A 19,668-nucleotide genomic window follows, 5' to 3' on the forward strand; every position below is an offset into this window, starting at 1 on the left:
CGGCTGCCCCCGCAGAGGAGCTGCTCCCCGGTTGCCTCTCCCCTTGGGCGGGTGTATTATTGTTCAGCTCGGTGCAGGTGTGTGACACGTTCCGGGTTAACCAAGGCGTGCGGGGTGAATCCCCACCCCCTGCTCACCGTGGGAGGGCTCTTGTCTCTGCCCACTGGGGGATGTTGTCTCAAAGCTACCGGCTGCTGGCAGCACCTTGCTCTGGGCTCCACACGCCCTGCTCTTTCCCTCAGCAGGCCAGCAATTCACATACCCCACCTGGCGACACTGAGCGCCCAGTGCAGATGTCTCAGGGCCCTTTAGGTGCTCTGCCATGTGCATGGAAAGTTACTTGCCCAAGATGGAGTCCAGGGTCACATGAGAAGATCACATACCCCCATGTTTTGCTGAATCACAGGGGTGGCCATTGGCTCCTTGCGTCCGAGGAAGCCCTGTTGGGCGGGACGAGCTCCTTCAGTGGCCATGGTGACAGTGGAGTATCCTTAATGGGCCAGCAACACACCGCTGGCTAGCCCTGATGCCAGCCCACCTGGGGGGGGGGGGGGTCACCCAGGCCTACAACGCACGTCTGAGGTGCAGGTACATCGCCAATGTGCACAACTGCCGGTACAATGATGATACATGGATTTAAGCAGGATACTCCTACTCGACCGATTGTAACTTTTCCATTGATACCATACCCGACACACGGTGTACAACACTCAATGCCCCTCAGTGTGTTACTGTAACTAGTGCGTTTTATACAGCATCACACCAGGCTTTTGTCTCGTTTCCTGAGCAGGGAGTTTCATCAAGTTGAGCTCAGTCCTAATGGTCCCCTGTTCCAAGTTCTTCCCTAGGCTCTGTTTCTCCCTGGCAGCGCTCACGCCTGCATCTGGTCAGGCTGTAACCACAGGGCTGGGTCGACAGATCTCAGCGTCGATAGAGCCAGCGCGAGACCGCCCCACCCCGAGTGACGTTTCACCTCCCGGAGATTTGGAACCCAGTGTTCTGTGTCACGTAACACTACAGTTTTCCTGTACAAACATCCCACAATCGCTGTGACAACCAGTGAGTTCCTCACTTTCAGCAGGGACCCCACACAGCCCCATCAGTGAAGGATCGGGCAGAGGGTCGGACGCAGGCTTGTTATACCGACTTCGGTCTGTCTGTGTTACAAGCAGCCACGCGAGTCCCTGCTCAGGGCCCTGTTGGACCAGGCACTGCACTCACGGGTGACGACGACAGCCCCTGCCCCAGAGCCGCAGTCTAAGCACCAGCCTGCCCTTTCCCAGGGCCTCAAGACCCTGGGAACATGGGCTGCGACTCGCTCGGTTCTCTGTGCTGAGTCTCTATCCCCGGCTATCTGGGTGTTGATCCCCTGGGCCCTGCAGCCGGGGGTACAGTGAAGGGAGTCATTGAGGCTGGGGGAAGCTGCGTGTGAGCGTCAGGAATGGGGCGAGGGGTCTGGGGCAGCAGCATCTGGCTTCTGTGATGAAGTGGGAATCTTTCACGATGTTTAGTATGAATATTGTGTGTGCCTCAGTTTCCCCTAGCTGATGCCTGGTTACTCCTTGCAGAGACCCAGGTGTGACGGATGTTTAGCTGCTTGAGGCCTGGGGCCTCGTACACATGGAGGGTCCCAGAAGACAAGGACCACTCCAATTGCCTGGATATTTGACACCAGCCCCGTGTGAGCAGCTGGAGGAGAAAGAACTGGGGAGGAGCCAGGTGGGGTTGTTACGTGTGGGCTGCTGGAGGCAGGAGATGCTCCTGGACTGGCACTACACAGCGGGGAGAGAGCTCTGGCCTTTCCTGTAACTTTCCATTCTCCATGTTAACTAACGACTCCCAACGCTTTGCTCCACACCCCTGCTGTTACCCGCGGGCTGAGCGTCATGCCAGAGGCTGGAAGCCGGCTGTGCATTGATTCCTTTGGGGTACAAGTCTCCCTGTGGGGTCCAGTCCAGGTGGACTCGCTGCAGGGGGCTCCTGGCATGACCCGGGGGGCTGAGGGCTCCGAGGGGAGAGTCGGTCCCCGCAGGCGGTGAAGCTGAAGGGCTGACCCCAGTGACAGACGCAGGGGGCTGACACACTGAACGGGTCCTCCGAGGGGCTGTTCCATGGAGCCATGGCAGCGTCTGGGGGAGTTGAGGCAGTCTAGCAGAGGGGCTCATTGCTATGGTGACAGGGAACAAACTCACCACGTTTTCCCTTATTCAAATTGGCAGCCATCTTCCCTGGCTCCAACTGGGGCGGACGCCAGCTCCCAGCGGCTGCAGTTTAACTACAGCCCCCGCCTGTGGACGGGAAGCTGCCCGGAGTAAGGACGGCTGCTGCCTGCTCCCAGTGCTTTCAGCGAGGCTGGCACCAGGCGGCCCGCAGGGGAAGGCCGTGCTCCATGGCCTGGGGGCCGGGCAGGGCCCGTGAGGGGCCAGGCGGAGGTGAGGGTGCGGGGCGCTGGCCGAGTGCTGGGGTGTGTGACCCAGCAAACGCTGGTGCCAGCTGGCAGAGAGCACAGGGGTACAGAGAGTTTGACAGGATGTCACAGACCCACAGGATCGATGCTAGGCTCCAGCTTGAGAGTGGTCTGGGAGGAGCCCTTCAGTGGGCCAGACCCCCGGGGGCCTCTCGCCCTCCTCAGCCTGAACCCTGGGGGCTCCAGCCCTTCTACCCCCCCCCCCCCCCCCCAGCTTTGCCCAGCGAGTCCAGCTGAGCCAGACCCCGGGGGAGACCCGGCCACGCAGCAGGGGCTGGTGCCCCTCGCCCGGCGTTCCCCGGGACACTCTCGGCGCTGGCACAGCCGGGTTGTTAGCTAGCTGCTCCCGGCACGGGAAGTGCTCGGGTTAGCCCAGGGGAACGCGGGTTAAAGCCCAGACCGGTGGGGTCAGCCCAGAGCCCCATTGGTCCAGCTCTGTCTGTCCGTCCGACCTCCTTGGGCAGTTCCCAGGTGAGAGGCCAGGCTCCTTCCAGCAGCCAGCACCGACCCCCCACCTCACCCCTCAGTCCTTTGTTCTCGAGCTGGGGGGTCTTTGCTCAGCCTCCCTGCAGAGGTGGGGAAACCCCTCCCCGCCCCCTCCCGCCTTGGGTGCCAGGTGTCAGTGTCCCGGTGATTGGTCCTCCATTGATATGGGGTCAGCTGGGCCAGTCCTTTCCGGTGGCCCATCACGGCTCAGACAACCAGGCGACATTCATAGCCATGTCCTTTAGCCTGCCCTGAGAGCAAACAGTCCTTCCCCCTTCCGCACAGAGTAACCTGTGAAATATAGCGGAAACTGAGGCACACACATGCATCATCAAATATTACAGAAAATTCCCGCTTTGTCCCACAGAGATCCCTGGGCTCAGTTGCATGCAAAATAATTCACTAGTGGTTGGCCTGTGAGGGCTCCAGGGAGAGCCAGTCCCATCACTGTACAGTAAGGATCCCAACACTGCATTACCCCTGCACACAATATCAGAATGATTTGCACACAAAACCAACCCAAACGGATCAGTCTGGCAAAGCAGCACCACCTGCTGTGCACCTAGGCAGAGTAGGCATGTCTCTGAAAACATGGTCTGCTCCTGAAGTCTTTCCTCCATCTCATCACTAGGTAGCAGAAGCAAGCTCATCCAGACCCTGCTTACATGTCTTATTCGACCCCTGAGGGAATTCTGCTCCAGTGCGTACATGCAGAATTCCTGTGCCGTGCAGGATATTTTTTCTCCAGAAAATACACCAGAAAAGTGCTGCAGTTTTGCCTTTTGCCCACTGGGGCCACCAGACTAGAGCAGCCTCAGCTGGGGAGATGGAATAGAAGGAGGCTGCCTTCCTCTCACTATGCAGCCCGTGGGGCCAGGTCTGGTGGCATGGGATCTGGGGACACATGGGGCTGCCTGGGGGTCACAGACTGAGGTTCAGATGGGCTAGTGGGGGGACAGACTGGGGCAGGGGATGAATGGGAGTGGGGGTGCTGGGACACATGGGGAGGGGGCAGGGACACATGGGCACAGGGGAGGGGGATGGCTGAGGGGCCGTGCAGGACCATATGGGGATGGGGGAGGTGAGAATGTGCTAATTCATATGCTACCTATCTAGTGTGGTAATTTCAGTTTGCAGTTTTGTTTATTCACTACGGTAATTTGCTTTGATCTGTTTCCTATCACTTATAATCACTTAATAAGCTTGATTTTGTTTTGTCTCAAACCAGTGTGGAAATCATGCCTGGGGCAGCACGCTGGTACATCTCTCTCCACCTGAGGGAGGGGGCGGATTTCATGAGCTTACGCTGTACAGTTCTCTGTGCAGCACAAGATGGTATAATTTGGGGTTTACTCTCCAGAGCAAGGGTGTGCATTTGAGTAACTGGGCTAGGCAAGAGGGGAGGGGTTTGGAAGCGAGGAAGCAGGAAAGCTCCCAAACCCACCCAGACCTGTCTTTCCATGTAGACACCTGGTGGGTTGCAACATTGCATCTGGGAGCAGCATGCAGTCGGGCCAGAGACCTTGTACCGTGTCCAAGGGATTTTCACCTTCCCCTATGGGCGTGGCACACATCAAAGAGCTGACAGCATTCCCCGGGGCGCCTCTGTTCCCACTCGCATATTAAATGTGGCAACCTAAAATCCCAGGTACTGGGGCTCTGCCAAGAGCTCGTGCAGGCAGCACAGGGCCGTGGCTCTGAGTGCACCTGCTGCAGCTGGGCCTGAGGAGCTGGCTCTCGGGAACTGTGGTCGGGAAAAAGATGCCATAGATGAAGCCCAGAAGCGACCATTCCGGTAACCCAGCCTGCCCCCTGCACCACGCAGCCCAGAGACCCTCAGCCAGCGACCCCAGGCCTGGGGAGGGAGTCTGGAGCAGTGGAGGCAGTGCAGGGAATGGGGAGGGAAGGGGGTCTGGAGCAGTGGGCCAGTGCAGGGGGGACTGAGGGGAGGGGGTCTGGAGCAGTGGGGGCAGCGCAGGGGATGGGGAGCGGAGGGGGTCTGGAGCAGTGGGGGCAGCGCAGGGGGTACCGAGGGCAGGGGGTCTGGAGCAGTGGGGGCAGTGCAGTGGACGGGGAGCAGAGGGGGTCTGGAGCAGTGGGGGCTGCGCAGGGGGTACCGAGGGCAGGGGGTCTGGAGCAGTGGGGGCAGTGCAGGGGGTACCGAGGGGAGGGGGTCTGGAGCAGTGGGGGCAGCGCAGAGGTCGGGGAGCGGAGGGGGTCTGGAGCAGTGGGGGCAGCGCAGAGGACAGGGAGCGGAGGGGGTCTGGAGCAGTGGGGGCAGCGCAGCGGACGGGGAGCGGAGGGGGTCTGGAGCAGTGGGGGCAGTTCAGAGGATGGGGAGCGGAGGGGGTCTGGAGCAGTGGGGGCAGCGCAGCGGACGGGGAGCGGAGGGGGTCTGGAGCAGTGGGGGCAGTTCAGAGGATGGGGAGCGGAGGGGGTCTGGAGCAGTGGGGGCAGCGCAGCGGACGGGGAGCGGAGGGGGTCTGGAGCAGTGGGGCAGTGCAGAGGACGGGGAGCGGAGGGGGTCTGGAGCAGTGGGGGCAGCGCAGCAGACGGGGAGCGGAGGGGGTCTGGAGCAGTGGGGGCAGCGCAGCGGACGGGGAGCGGAGGGGGTCTGGAGCAGTGGGGGCAGCGCAGGGGGTAATGAGGGGAGGGGGTCTGGAGCAGTGGGGAAGTGCAGAGGATGGAGAGGGGAGGGGGTCTGGAGCGGTGGGGGCAGCGGAGGGGGTACCGAGGGGAGGGGGTCTGGAGCAGTGGGGGCAGTGCAGGGGGTAATGAGGGGAGGGGGTCTGAAGCAGTGGGGGCAGCGCAGGGGGTACCGAGGGGAGGGGGTCTGGAGCAGTGGGGGCAGCGCAGGGGGTACCGAGGGGAGGGGGTCTGGAGCAGTGGGGGCAGCGCAGGGGGTACCGAGGGGAGGGGGTCTGAAGCAGTGGGGGCAGCGCAGGGGGTATCGAGGGGAGGGGGTCTGGAGCAGTGGGGGCAGCGCAGTGGACGGGGAGCGGAGGGGGTCTGGAGCACTGGGAGCAGCGCAGCGGACGGGGAGCGGAGGGGGTCTGGAGCAGTGGGGGCAGCGCAGAGGACGGGGAGCGGAGGGGGTCTGGAGCAGTGGGGACAGCGCAGCGGACGGGGAGCGGAGGGGGTCTGGAGCAGTGGGGCAGTGCAGAGGACGGGGAGGGGAGGGGGTCTGGAGCAGTGGGGGCAGCGCAGGGGACGGGGAGCGGAGGGGGTCTGGAGCAGTGGGGGCAGCACAGGGGACGGGGAGCGGAGGGGGTCTGGAGCAGTGGGGGCAGCGCAGGGAATGGGGAGGGGAGGGGGTCTGGAGCAGTGGGGGCAGCGCAGGGGACGGGGAGCGGAGGGGGTCTGGAGCAGTGGGGGCAGCACAGCAGACGGGGAGCGGAGGGGGTCTGGAGCAATGGGGGCAGCGCAGGGAATGGGGAGGGGAGGGGGTCTGGAGCAGTGGGGGCAGCGCAGGGGACGGGGAGCGGAGGGGGTCTGGAGCAGTGGGGGCAGCGCAGCGGACGGGGAGCGGAGGGGGTCTGGAGCAGTGGGGGCAGCGCAGCGGACGGGGAGTGGAGGGGATCTGGAGCAATGGGGGCAGCGCAGAGGTCGGGGAGCGGAGGGGGTCTGGAGCAATGGGGGCAGTGCAGGGAATGGGGAGGGGAGGGGGTCTGGAGCAATGGGGGCAGTGCAGGGAATGGGGAGGGGAGGGGGTCTGGAGCAGTGGGGGCAGTGCAGGGAATGGGGAGCGGAGGGGGTCTGGAGCAATGGGGGCAGTGCAGGGAATGGGGAGCGGAGGGGGTCTGGAGCAGTGGGGGCAGTGCAGGGAATGGGGAGCGGAGGGGGTCTGGAGCAGTGGGGGCAGTGCAGGGGGTAATGAGGGGAGGGGGTCTGGAGCAGTGGGGAAGTGCAGAGGTTGGGGAGCAGAGGGGGTCTGGAGCAGTGGGGGCAGCGCAGAGGTCGGGGAGCAGAGGGGGTCTGGAGCAGTGGGGGCAGCGCAGCGGACGGGGAGCGGAGGGCGTGCGGCCCGTTGGCGTGTTCTCCCCGCGCACTGGCCCAGCCCTGCGCAGGTAGCTGGCTCAGCAGACCCCCGCTAGCACTGCCCAGACAGACCAGACTTGGGTCAGTGGCGAAGGCGCTCGGACAGGCCTATTGCAATGACGCTCAGTCCTAGCCCCCTGGCTCCATGGTTACAGGTACACAACACACGTGTGCCTGTCACAAAGGCCCAGCTCAGCCAGCAGCGGGACTTTCTGCTGCCCCCTCGGCTGGACACAGGGGCCCCTCCAGTGACTTCTCCTTCTAGTTACGTGTCCTGCTCCTGCCATGGTTAGTTACCGACCCTGCACCTGCTGGTTCGAACGAAACATCCCCATCCGTCCTCCCGTCCTCCCGTCCTTGTCTTACTTGGGGTCAGTGTGTTCCTGGGCCAGCTCCCCGGACTGGCTCTAAGCCCTACCGCTGTGCTGGGTGGCCCTAGGCCAGCTCCCTGGAATGGGGTTACGGGACTGCCCAGTGCCTAGGGACTTCCCGGCCTTATGCTTATAAGAAGCGCAGGGGATCTTTTTCAGGGGAAAAGGCAACACCCTGCGTTTATTGAAAATACAGCAGTTAGCACATGCATTCAATCACACACGCACAACAGATCGTAGCTCGAGTCAATCTAATGGCCAGTTAGACTGAGCACGAGGGAGGAGCTGGGCTCTGTGGGTCACGATCCGATGCTCCGAGGCTTTGCAGGACTGAACCCAGAGTTCTGTGGCAAAACACCCCAGCTTTATACTTGTCAATTCCCACCTTCGTCTATGGATTTTGCAATGTCATTCTGTGATCGTTGGTCCTTACATGGTTAATCTCGGGGTTTTCCGCTGTTATCTCTTCTTTGTTGTCTCGCCTTGGGGGTGTTTGCCTCACCTCTGAGGTTGTGGATGCTGCTAACTCGTTTAGCATCAGAGACAATGGATGTTTTCCGATTGTTTCCTGCTGTCTCTCCAAGTCTCTCACTTCTTCTTGACCAGCTGGACACTTGGGATGGCTTTCACACTCCTCCTTAGCCTTGCACACATCCTTTACTCACCCCAAACAACTGTACAGAGAATGCCAGACAGGATTACATTTTAGAAAGGGTTCTGTGGTTACTAAAGGGATTACAAAAGAACCTTACACAACTTTGCAATGCAGATAAGAAACAAGACCTTGTACCAAAATGTTATTAAGATGATGTTTAAAAAAAGTGAACGGTGCAGAGTTTAAGCATAGGAGTTTCTGGTTATCGGGTGTCACGGACTCACAGATCGTGCCCACTCGTGGCCCCATGAGGTCTGTGGGGAGGGGTGCCCCTTCCAGTGCAACAGCTCTTCTTGGGGGTCCACTCTCTCTTGGGGTCAGGCCCCTCCACCTCCTGGAGACGCACCTCTCTGAGCCTCAGCAGGTCTGACTCTGCCGTGGGCCCCCTCAGGGAGTCCACGTGCTCTGGACCCCCCTGGGCCTCCTCACCCCCGAAGGGGACGACGCCCCTTGTTCTCTAGCCCGGAGCGACTCTCAGCCAGCGTAACACAGGAGGGGTTATTGAGAGTTGAACCCAGCACAGGAAACTCTCAGGGCCTCAGGCCTGGCCTCCCTCAGCCCAGCACGTCCCAGTCTCCCTGCAGCCAGGGGGGCTCTGCCTGCTCCCCCTCCAGCTCCGAGCCCCCCTGCTCCCAGCTGGGCCTCCGATATCCCCGGCCCCAAGCCCCCTCCAGCTCCGAGCCCCCCTGCTCCCAGCTGGGCCTCCGATATCCCCGGCCCCAAGCCCCCTCTGTCCATTGTCTTCTCTCCAGATAAACAGGGTCGTAAACAGGATGGCCTGGGTCTCCTCTCCTCTCAGCCCCTCTCTGGCCCCTCTGGCTGGATCCGGCTGGTCAGGTCACCGGGGTCCTCTCTCCGCAGCCCATTGTCCTCCCACTGGCCAGAACCGGCTGTGTCTCCTGAGCTGTGTCTCCGGGTCACCAGGTCACCAGTCGCTGGGGTCTCCATCCTCCAGGCCATCGGCTGGGGTCCCAAGTTCCCTCTCCAGTCCTCTGTAACAACAAACTCCCTCTCCCCTCACCTCGTTAAACCAGTAACACCCGGGGACACTGAGTCCCACCCCCTCCGCATGCAACCCACTGGGAAACACGGAAAAACCAAGAAAATCTCCCACTTCGTCACATCAAGTAATAACGTCCAGATTATCTAGGGGTGTGAAATTCGGTTTAAGATCGGGTGGCATAAGGAATACATGATCTGCAATATCCCCGACTGGGGGTAAAAGGTTAACGGGTCAAAGTGCAGACATTGAGATAAGAGGGTATGCAGTTCATATAGTGGCTATGTTCGGGTGTGGAGTATAATGAATGGATACGATGATGAGGCTGGACTGACCCGCATTTGGTGAGGTTTAACATTCAGTGAGTTTATGGTTCCAGTTCATATGGTCCACTGTACTGAAAACTTATCCTAAAAGAAAAGGTGACCATAATCAGCCATAAGGACTGTTCTTGTCTGTTCCTGCCTTAACATCAGTTCAGTCACAGGCAGCCTGGCTGGTGCGTTTTTTCCAACGACCAAGGGTCGTTCCTTCCTGCTATCCAGTCACGGAAGCCAGCAGAATGCAATCAAATCATATCACACATCAACACATTTAATACATATTACATTATTATCCTTTATCCTAACATAAAATCCTACTATCCCGGGAGTGCCTGTGTTTTAGCCACGCTCGCCAAGCCTTTGCCAAGTTCATGTGCCGGACAGTAACCTTGTGAGCAGGCGTTTGCTTTATGGCAGGGCCTGGCTTTTGCTGACTTTGGTTCAGGCCTCAGGCCTTGCACCAGGCCCAGTGCTCCAGGCTTTCTCGGCACTACCAGGGGGTCTGGAGAAAGGGGGACAGGCTGGGGCAGGGAAAGGAGAGGAGTAGAGGGGTGTGTGGAGCAGGAGGGTCTGGTGCAGTGGGGGCAAGATGGAGGGGAAGGGGGTTCTGGAGCAAGGGTAGGGTGGGGAGGGGGGATCCAGGACTGGGGCAGCACAGGGGTTGGGGAGAGGAGGGGAGGGGCAGGAGGCCCAGAGCAGTGGGGGCAGGACGGGGCCCAGAGCAGTGGGGGCAGGATGGAGGGGAGGGGCAGGAGGCCCAGAGCAGTGGGGGCAGGATGGAGGGGAGGGGCAGGAGGCCCAGAGCAGTGAGGGTAGGACAGAGGGAAGGGGCAGGAGGCCTGAAGCAGTGGGGGAAGTGCAGGGACGGGGAGGGGCAGGAGGCCCAGAGCAGTGAGGGTAGGACAGAGGGAAGGGGCGGGGGGCCCAGGGCAGTGGGGCTGGGCAGAAAGGGGGAGGTGCTGACCAGGCTCAGGCCCAGGCCGGTGGCAGCGGGTGTCAGGGAACGTTGCTTCTTGCCAAAGGCCAGCCCAGCCCCACGGCAGCTGTTCTGTGGCGCTGGCGCTGAGGGGCGCCGTCGGGGCACGTTACCGTCCTGTGCCATGTGTGTGACTCGCCCGCCCGGTGCCCTGAGGGCCGTGGTGCTGCAGCGGGAGGTCGACGGTTCCCAGCTAGTTACCGTCCAGCCCGGCTCTTATCGCAGGACTAAGCGGGAGGGGAAGGTCGGCCAGTGCTGGGAGACGGCTGGCAGCTCCCTTGGCTCCGGCCTGGGAGAGGGTAAGCGGAGGTGCCAGCTGGCCTGGGGGAGAGACGGGCATGGCTGTGGGCATTAGCTGTTGGCATTTCAGCCTGAACGTCTCCCCCCAGCTGGCAGAGGAGTGGAAAAGGCAAAAGCCAGATGAAAAGACAGGCCGGGAGGGTTTATGGATCTCAGGATTTTGGGAGTCTGTCTCGTGATTTTTAATCTCTGAAGGGGTCCCGCTTGTGATGTTTGATCTCGGGAGGGTGGCAGTGCTGTGCCAGGCAGTGATATTGGCACACCAGCAGCCTGAGCGGGGTCTAGATTGTGAAGCCTCCTGGCGAAGGAGAGGCTTAAGGAGGATTTGAAGGCGGACGGGGCTGTTCTGCAGATGATACAGGGCGCTCCGCCTGAGCACGGGGGCGGCAGGGGAGACAGCATGACAGGGCTTGTTGGAACATAACAAGTGGGCGATGGAGGCTGGTGGCCCTGGGCAGTGAAGGTGGGAGCTGACATCACGACAGCGTATGAGGCAATAGGGAGCGAGGGTCGGGCCATGAGAGTGAATACAAGTAGTGTGTGTGTTTGATGGGCTGGAGAAAGGGGAGCCAGTGCAGGGATGCAAAAGGGGGCGACATTAGAGCTGGTTGATAAATGGAGGGGGAGCCGAGAGGGGGACCATGGACCTTTTCACTTCCACAGACATTCAAACACCAAAATACTTCACCACAAACCAAAATATTTTGATTTGGAAATGCAGCCACATAGCCTCATGGGAGCTGTAGTTCAGGTGCTTCTAGCTTCAGTTCTCCTCTATAGAGCAGGCTCCTTGGGCCAACTACATTTCCCATGAAGCACTGCGGTTCCCCCCTTGGAGAGCAGAGGCAGTTGTGGGGGAGGGGGTTCACAGTATTCTAGATGAGCACTGTGTGTGCCTCACTTTCCCCTATGAGGGCAGGGTTAACTGGGAGGGGGGAGGTTGTTTACTCTGCAGAGAGCCAGGTGTGACTGACGCCGGGCTGTCTGGGGCCAGGACCCACGGAGAGCCCAGCAGAGAGAACGGCCACGCCAGTTACCCAGACATTTGGTACCTAGTAACTAACTGACTCTCCGCAGGAAGCCAGCCAGGTGTGACGAGCTGGAGAACAAAGGGCTGAGGAGGAGGCCAGGTGACCAGGTTTCCTAGGAATAAGAACAAAGAACTAAGGAGGGGCCCCTTGGGCTTGTTAAATGTGGGTGGAGAGAAGCTTCTGGACTGGGACTAGAGAGGGGGCATAGAATCACAGAATATCAGGGTTGGAAGGGACCTCAGGAGGTTCTAGTCCAACCCCTGCTCAAAGCAGGACCAACCCCAACTAAATCATCCCAGCCAGGGCTTTGTCAAGCCTGACCTTCAAAACCTCTAAGGAAGGAGATTCCACCACCTCCCTAGGTAACCCATTCCAGTGCTTCACCACCCTCCTAGTGAAATAGTGTTTCCTACTATCCAACCTAGACCTCCCCCACTGCAACTTGAGACTATTACTCCTTGTTCTGTCATCTGCCACCACTGAGACCAGCTGAGCTCCATTCTCTTTGGAACCCCCTTTCAGGTAGTTGAAAGCAGCTATCAAATCCCCCCTCATTCTTCTGGGCTCTGGACCGACCCAGCTGGACTTTGCTGTAACTTTCCCATCTCTGTGTTAGCGAAGGACTCTCTACGCTGAGTTCCAGACACCTAATGACCCCCCTGCATTACCCCGTGCGATGACAGTCACTCCACTTTAAACAAGTTGGAGTGTGTTGTCAGAGCGGTACCGGTGTGGTGCTCTGCTGTCTCCTTGTTGATATCACTCGGCTGCGTGTGTGAGTTCCCTCTGTGTGCTGCCCCAGCTCTGCAGATAGCTGACACAGCAGACCCGACGAGAATCCCCAATGACCACAGAGTCCAGTAAGATGCAAACCACGTCGGCTAGGTTTATTGCGACCTCGGACACAATTGCAGTTCCCTGTAGGTTTCTTAGCCTAACTCAGGGCATACTACGAGAAAGTGCCTCTTGGCAAGGACCCGGCTTAGTGGCGGGACTTTCCACTCCCCCTACGGCCGGACAAAGACACCGCCCCAGGGATGCATTCTTATACACAGATACAAACAAGTTACACATCACACCTGACGTATTGAGGTACAACCTCTCTACGTAGCAAGTTACAACCCTTCTACGTATTAAGGCACCGCCTTCTACCTTGTACATGTTAGTTCGAACACAACAACTCTATCCATCATTTTACCCTTTTGCCCCTGTCATTGGGATGGGTCGGCCTGTCCTCCTGTTATCTATGGAATGTTTCAGTATAATATGTTCTAGTACTGTGTTTATTTTTTGGTATGCTAGGTGAATATGTATTTCTGCAATATCAGCCCTTTTCGTGCCAGCTTCTGTGAACCAAGCCGGCCTCTGGCTCACAGCTTAACTTTGCTTTTGTTAGCAAAGTCTTGTTCATTACTCCAGTTCAGGCCTTAGGCCTTATACTAGGCCTTTATCAGGGCCTGCACTCACTACATTGTGCATTGCTCCTTTTGGGGGTGTAGGACTCCCTCCAGGGTCCAGTCCAGGTGGACTCACTGCAGGGAGCTCATGTTAAGGTTCCTTCCCCACTCTGAACTTTCGGGTACAGATGTAGGGACCTTGACATGGTGGCAGTAGTGGGATTTTTGGGGAAGTGGAGCCAGCGGGTGGAAGGTTTTGCCTCCTCAGCTCCATAACAGCCAGTTTATGTTTCTGGGCCTCCCTCTGGGCCGCCATAGCCCTCTTGTGGGCAGCTTCTTCCCTCACATTTTCTGCCTCCAAAACACTAATTTCTAATTGTCTTAGTTCTAGCCGTCTCTTATGTTCATTTTCTTTCTCTTTTGCTTCCGGTTTCATAGAATCATAGAATCATAGAATTCAAGATCAGAAGGGACCATTATGATCATCTAGTCTGACCTCCTGCAAGATGCAGGCCACATAAGCCGATCCACCCACTCCTGAAATAATTCTCTCCCTTGACTCTGCTGTTGAATGCTCCAAATCATGATTTAAAGACTTCTAGTAGCAGATAATCCACCAGCAAGCGACCCCTGCCCCATGCTTTGGAGGAAGGCGAAAAACCTCCAGGGCCACTGCCAATCTACCCTGGAGGAAAATTCCTTCCTGACCCCAAATATGGCGATCAGCTGAACCCCAAGCATGCGGGCAAGACTCTCCAGCCAGACCCTCTGGAAAAAGGCTAACAATATCCTATCATTGACCCTTTGTACTAATTACCATTGTGGCACGTTATTGACCTATTGACTAAACCCGTTATCCTATCATACCATCCCCTCCATAAACTTATCTAGCTTAATCTTAAAGTCATGGAGGTCCTTCGCCCCCACTGTTTCCCTCGGTAGGCTGTTCCAGAATTGCACTCCTCTGATGGTTAGAAACCTTCGTCTAATTTCAAGCCTAAATTTCCTGAATGACAATTTATATTCGTTTGTCCTCGTGTCCACATTAGCACTGAGCTGAAATAATTCCTCTCCTTCCCTGGTATTTATCCCTCTGATATATTTAAAGAGAGCAATCATATCTCCTCTTATCCTTCTTTTGGTTAAGGAAAACAAACCGAGCTCCTCAAGTCTCCTTTCATACGACAGGCTTTCCATTCCTCGGATCATTCTAGTGGCCCTTCTTTGTACCCGTTCCAGTTTGAATTCATCCTTCTTAAACATGGGAGACCAAAACTGCACACAATACTCCAAATGAGGTCTCACCAACGCCTTATATAACGGGACTAGCACCTCCTTATCTCTACTAGAAATACCTCGCCTAATGCATCCCAAGACCGCATTAGCTTTTTTAGCGGCCACATCACATTGCCTACTCATAATCATCCTACGATCAACCAGGACTCCTAGGTCCTTCTCCTCCTCCGTTACTTCCAACTGGTGCGTCCCCAGCTTATAACTAAAATTCTTGTTAGTCATCCCTAAATGCATAACCTTACACTTCTCACTATTGTATTTCATCCTGTTACTAATACTCCAGTTTACAAGGTCATCCAAATCTCCCTGGAGGATATCCCGATCCTTTTCCGAATTGGCAATACCTCCCAACTTTGTGTCATCCGCAAACTCTATCAGCCCACTCCTACTTTTGGTTCCAAGGTCAGCGATAAATAGATTGAATAAAATCGGACCCAAAACCGAACCTTGAGGAACTCCACTGGTAACCCCCCTCCAACCCGACAGATCACCCTTCAATACGACCCTCTGCAGTCTCCCCTTTAACCAGCTCCTTATCCACCTCTGGATTTTCATTTCGATCCCCATCTTTTCCAATTTAACCAGTAATTCCTCATGGTTTGGCTAGCTTTAGTTTATTAGCGCCGTCACTAGTATTCATTTTCCTGCTTTCTTGTGCTGGGTCACAACCCCTCTGCAGTTCACTGGAACTGAGATGCACTCAGCTCAGGGGATGCTCAGTTAACAGAGACTTTCACAGTGCCCAGTGTTCAGCCTTTCTGGATAATTTGCAACCAGTGCAGTTTTCGCTTCTTCTGACCTTCAATCTTATTTATTTTGCTTCCTTTTCTGTCTCTACTTCCCTTTCCCGAAATAAGCAAACAGAAAATAACAAACCAGTAACCACTTTGTCTGTTCTCCAGCCACCACACCTAAAACTCACTTAAAATCACTACCAGTACCTCAAAGCAATCAGCTGTGCACAGACCCTGCTCGACTACGCCACTGTGACGGGTTGGCTCACAGAAACCCCCTGGGAGCTGCCACCTGATGTGCCAAGACTACTTCTGCCCCACTCTCCCTGCCAGCTCGGGACTTCAGCGCCCTGTCTTGTGAGCCAGACACTCCCGTCTGCTCCAACACAGACCCAGAGTCTGAATTACCTGCCCCAAAGCTGCCAGTTTACCTGAAAACAGCTCACAGACGTGTGCTTGTCTTTAGCACCCAGATGCCCAACTCCCAATGGGGTCTAAACCATGACCCGGGGGGCTGAAGGCTCCAAGGGTCAGTGAAGCCGAGGGGCTGACCCCAGGGACAGAGTGTGACCCGAGGGGGGCTGACAGACTGAAGGGGTCCTCCCATGGGCTGTGCCAGAGCCGTGCGAGGGAGAGCACCGAGCCTGTGGAATTGTGACAGCAGTATGTCGTGGGAGTGCCTGAGCATGGTGCATTCTGGGAGATGTAGCTGTGATGATCTGGGGTTCAAGCAGACCAGTGAGGGGTCGTGTCACCGCCTGCTCTGTAATGCTGAGTCTCTTCATGCTCTGCGGCTGCAGCTCACAGCCCAGATCCTAGCAACCAAGCGGGCAGTACCCTGAGAGTCCGTGGTGTGCAGCCCCCAGTCAGCAGCCTGCCTACAACACAACAGCCCCACCCTGGTCTCCACCACCCTGGGGGGCTACTCGCAGGGTGACCCCAACATCCCCCTCCCAAATCTCCCCAAACCCATCTGCCCTGAGGTGTCCTGCCGCCCCGGACAGCTCAGAGAAATAAGCAGGTGCGTTGCTCCTTTACAGACACAAAAACCCAGCCCAGCTTGTTACTTTAACTGGAGCCACCAATCGCTTCGATTCTCAGTGCGCCTGTAGTGGGGTGAGCACCCGCTCCGGCCCTGGAGGGGTTGGAAAAGCCCCACAGCGGGCTGGGGCTGGGCAAGGCTAAACCCCGGCCGATTGGGGGAAGTGGCTGCAGCTGGGGCCACGCCCCAAACTAAGTAACTGGGCCTTATAAGGAGGCCTGGGCAGCCAGAGGGAAGGAGTCTCTCTCTGACTAGAGAGGGAGACAGGCCTGGCTGCTGGGGAATGCATGCAGGGGACCTAGAGGGAGGCAAGGCAGGGCAGGGCAGGGCAGGGAAAAGGCCAGGCCAGGCCAGGCCAGGCCAGGCCTTAGGAGCTGGGAAGCCCTAGGCCAGCAGCTCCCCAGGCTGCAGAGCCTAGTTCTAGGCCCACTGAGGTATTGGGCTTGCAGCGGGACAGCCTGAGGGTGGGTAAAGGCAGCCAGTCCAGACCCCTTGGCCTATGATGAATGGCTGAGACACTGCAGTCTGCCCCTGTGAGCGGGGGATAGATGGAGACTGGGCAGTAGCCAAAACTGAGGCGAGGTGGGGATAGTGGGTTGGGGGTTCCCCAGAGAGGGAGACCCAGATCAGTGGGGTACTGCCAGGGGGCAGCACCCCAGTTAAAGGGACACGGGGGCCAGAGGACAGGTGGATCACCGGCCTGCAGAGAGCGCTCCGGAGCTGAATTGAGCTAATTCCCAGGAGTCACCAGCAGGAGGCGCCGCAGGGGTGAGTCCGCCCCTCTACAGCGCCACACTGTGGTGGGGGGAGATTTAAAGTGAAACAAGTTTATTTCATCAAAAAAGCGAATCAAAACAAGAATGGTCTTTTCCCCTTGTCTTTGAACTCACTGAAACCGATGATGACAGTAAAAATAGGGCTCAGCCATTTGTGACGAAGTGGGGCTGTTCTTAATGTTCCCTCTGAATACTGTGGGGGGGGGGGCCTCAGTTCCTGGCCAACCCTCTGTTGCCTGGCAACTAATGGCCGGGCCCTTCCCCCCTGCAAGGGGATGCTAAAGGTGTGGGAGAACAAAGAGGTCAGGTGACCTCCTGGCCCGGGAAAGAGACAAAGGCCAGAGAGGAGGGGCTGGAGGGGGTTTCAGTCTGGAGCTGGCTGGGGACGAGGAGTGAGGGCAGACGTGGGGTCTGGCTCACTGACCCCCAGAATGGACCCGGCCGAGGGGTCCCGTTCTCTGTAAAGCTCTGTTTTAGACCCTGTTCCTGTCATTGAATAAACCTCTGTGTTACTGGCTGGCTGAGAGTCACGTCTGACTGCGAAGTGGGGGGGCAGGACCCTGTGGCTTCCCCAGGACCCCGCCAGGGCGGACTCGCTGGGGGAAGCGCACGGAGGGGCAGAGGATGCTGAATGCTCCAAGGAGAGACCCAGGAGGTGAAGCCGTGGGAGCTTCTTGCCCTGCAGACAGGCTGCTCCAAGGGAGAGGAGGCTCCCAGAGTCCTGCCTGGCTTTGTGGGGAGCAGTTCCAGAGCAGCGCCCAGGGACTCCGTGACACCATTACAAAGCCTAACTTCCCAAGCTACTGCCTTGGGTCACGGCACATTTGTCCCAATCCTTTCAGCCGTGGCTGGCTCTCTCTGTCAGGAACTTCCACAGACACACAAAGTGCTGCTTTCCCTTGGTCTCCGGCTGCTTCTCCGTCTCCCCTTGTATCTCTCAGGGTTCACTGACCCTGTTTTAAGAGGCACGATGACCTCGCGCTGTCCTTCCCATCTTGCGGACTTCCCACCCTCTGCTGAGTTCTGTGTAAATGGGGCTTCCGTTGTTTTGACTCTACCATGTTACCTTCCCTCGTGTCCATAAATGCTGGAACTAGGGGGGCTGGGGGGCTGCCGCTCCTCCGGGCCCGAAGCAGTTTCCATTATATCCAGAGGTTACAGTTTGGTTCAATGCCTCTCAGCACCTCCACTATCCAAATTGTTCCAGCCCTCCTGCTTGTGTCTGAGGAAAACCTGTTTCTCCCTTTGTTTGGTCTAATGTTAGTGAGTCTCCATAATCCCTCACATGGTGTTAATATCACCGTGACATGTCTGTATTGATATTCTCCTGTCCCCATTCTCCTCTAGGGATCAGTGGGGTGCCACAGGCTTTCGTAAGAGAGGTTACTCAAAACACTTTATTGTATACACTCACTGATTCAACTGATTATTCTTTGGGGTCCATTTTTATAGACCAGTAAACCTTTGGAATGTGTTCTTAGATAAAGCTCCTTTTCTCCTGCTGGGAAGAGACGGCCATGCTCTCTGGTGAAGACCTCACGCTGGTTCCTCCCCCACTGGGATAGCTAAGATGTTGCCTCCTCCCTTTGTTAGCTCGATGGCTTCGTTTACCTTTTATGTAACTGGATGTTTCACTGACTGTGCCTGACGGCCAGGCTGGACAGACCAACACTCACACATTCCCTTGTCTAGGGGTTAGGCATTGCCTACCAAACACGTTAAGACTAGAATTCTAGCCCATGTCCCTAACTCTTTGGACACGCGCTGTACATATGTCACACAAGAATATTAATGACCAATGTGTTATCAGCTCTCCAGTGCTATATCACATGGCACCTGTTGGGTCCACATCATGACAAAAATGTGTGAGGTGTAGTGAATGTGTCAGGCTTGACAACAGTTATTGACAAAGAGTTGCAATCCACCAATGGGCCTCTGTGTCCCTTGGAGTTGGACCCACAGAGGAAAATGGGGACATGAGAAAACTGCATTACAATTCCCATGGGGCATCATGGCAGCATTTCCAAATCAAAATGAGAAGGGGACCAAGGCCAGAGTCCATTGGAAACCTTTCCCCTCCCCCCCCCAAAGCTGGAGGGAGGTTGAGGAGTACCCTCCAAAGAACATGCTGAAGGAGCTATTGGAGAGGTTGGAGGAGAACCAGGAGAGGACGGAGTCCAGGCGAGGACGAGATTTTGTAAAAATCTTAGAAATGTCGGGCTGGAAGGAACCTTGAGACCACCTGGTCTATCACCCTGCGCTGAGGCAGCACCAAGGAACACTCGGGTTTGTCCAGCCTCTTCTTCAAACCCCCCAGGGACGGGGGTTCCACACCCTCCCTTGGAAGCCAGTTCCAGAGTTTAACTACCCAGAGAGTTGAGAAGTTTTTCCTAATACCTGACCTACATCTCCCTGGCTGCAGGTTAAGCCCATTACTTCTTGTCCTACCTTCATGGAGATGGAGAACAATTGATCAAATCCTTTTTATAACAGCCCTGAACAGATCTGAAGGTCCCTCCTCAGTCTTTACTCAAGACTAAACATGCCCAGTTGTTTTTAACCTTTCCTCGCAGGGCAGGTTTTCCAAACCTTTCATTGCTTGTGTTGCTCTCTGGATTCCCTCCAGTTGGTGCACATCTTTCCTAAGGTGCGGCACCCAACCCTGGACACAGTCCTCCAGTGGAGGCCTCCCCAGTGCTGGGTAGAGCAGAACCATTATCTTCCATGTCGTATGCATGATGGTCCTGTTAATACAGCCCAACCTGTGTCGCTTCTG

General features: G+C 57.1%; 1 protein-coding gene across 1 annotated transcript in view; it reads left to right on the forward strand.

Moving 5' to 3' along the window:
- The first annotated feature begins 11,571 nt into the window (after positions 1 to 11,571).
- LOC123364833 (sphingomyelin phosphodiesterase 5-like) overlaps positions 11,572 to 19,668 on the forward strand; it is a 49,494-nt gene continuing 41,397 nt past the window's right edge. Inside the window, exon 1 of the mRNA XM_045007281.1 lies at positions 11,572 to 11,746. The gene's annotated coding sequence lies outside the window, so the exon portion shown is untranslated. The remainder of the gene's footprint in view (positions 11,747 to 19,668) is intronic.

The sequence above is a fragment of the Mauremys mutica genome, chromosome 2 (assembly GCF_020497125.1).
Source record: "Mauremys mutica isolate MM-2020 ecotype Southern chromosome 2, ASM2049712v1, whole genome shotgun sequence".
Taxonomy (NCBI): domain Eukaryota; kingdom Metazoa; phylum Chordata; order Testudines; family Geoemydidae; genus Mauremys; species Mauremys mutica.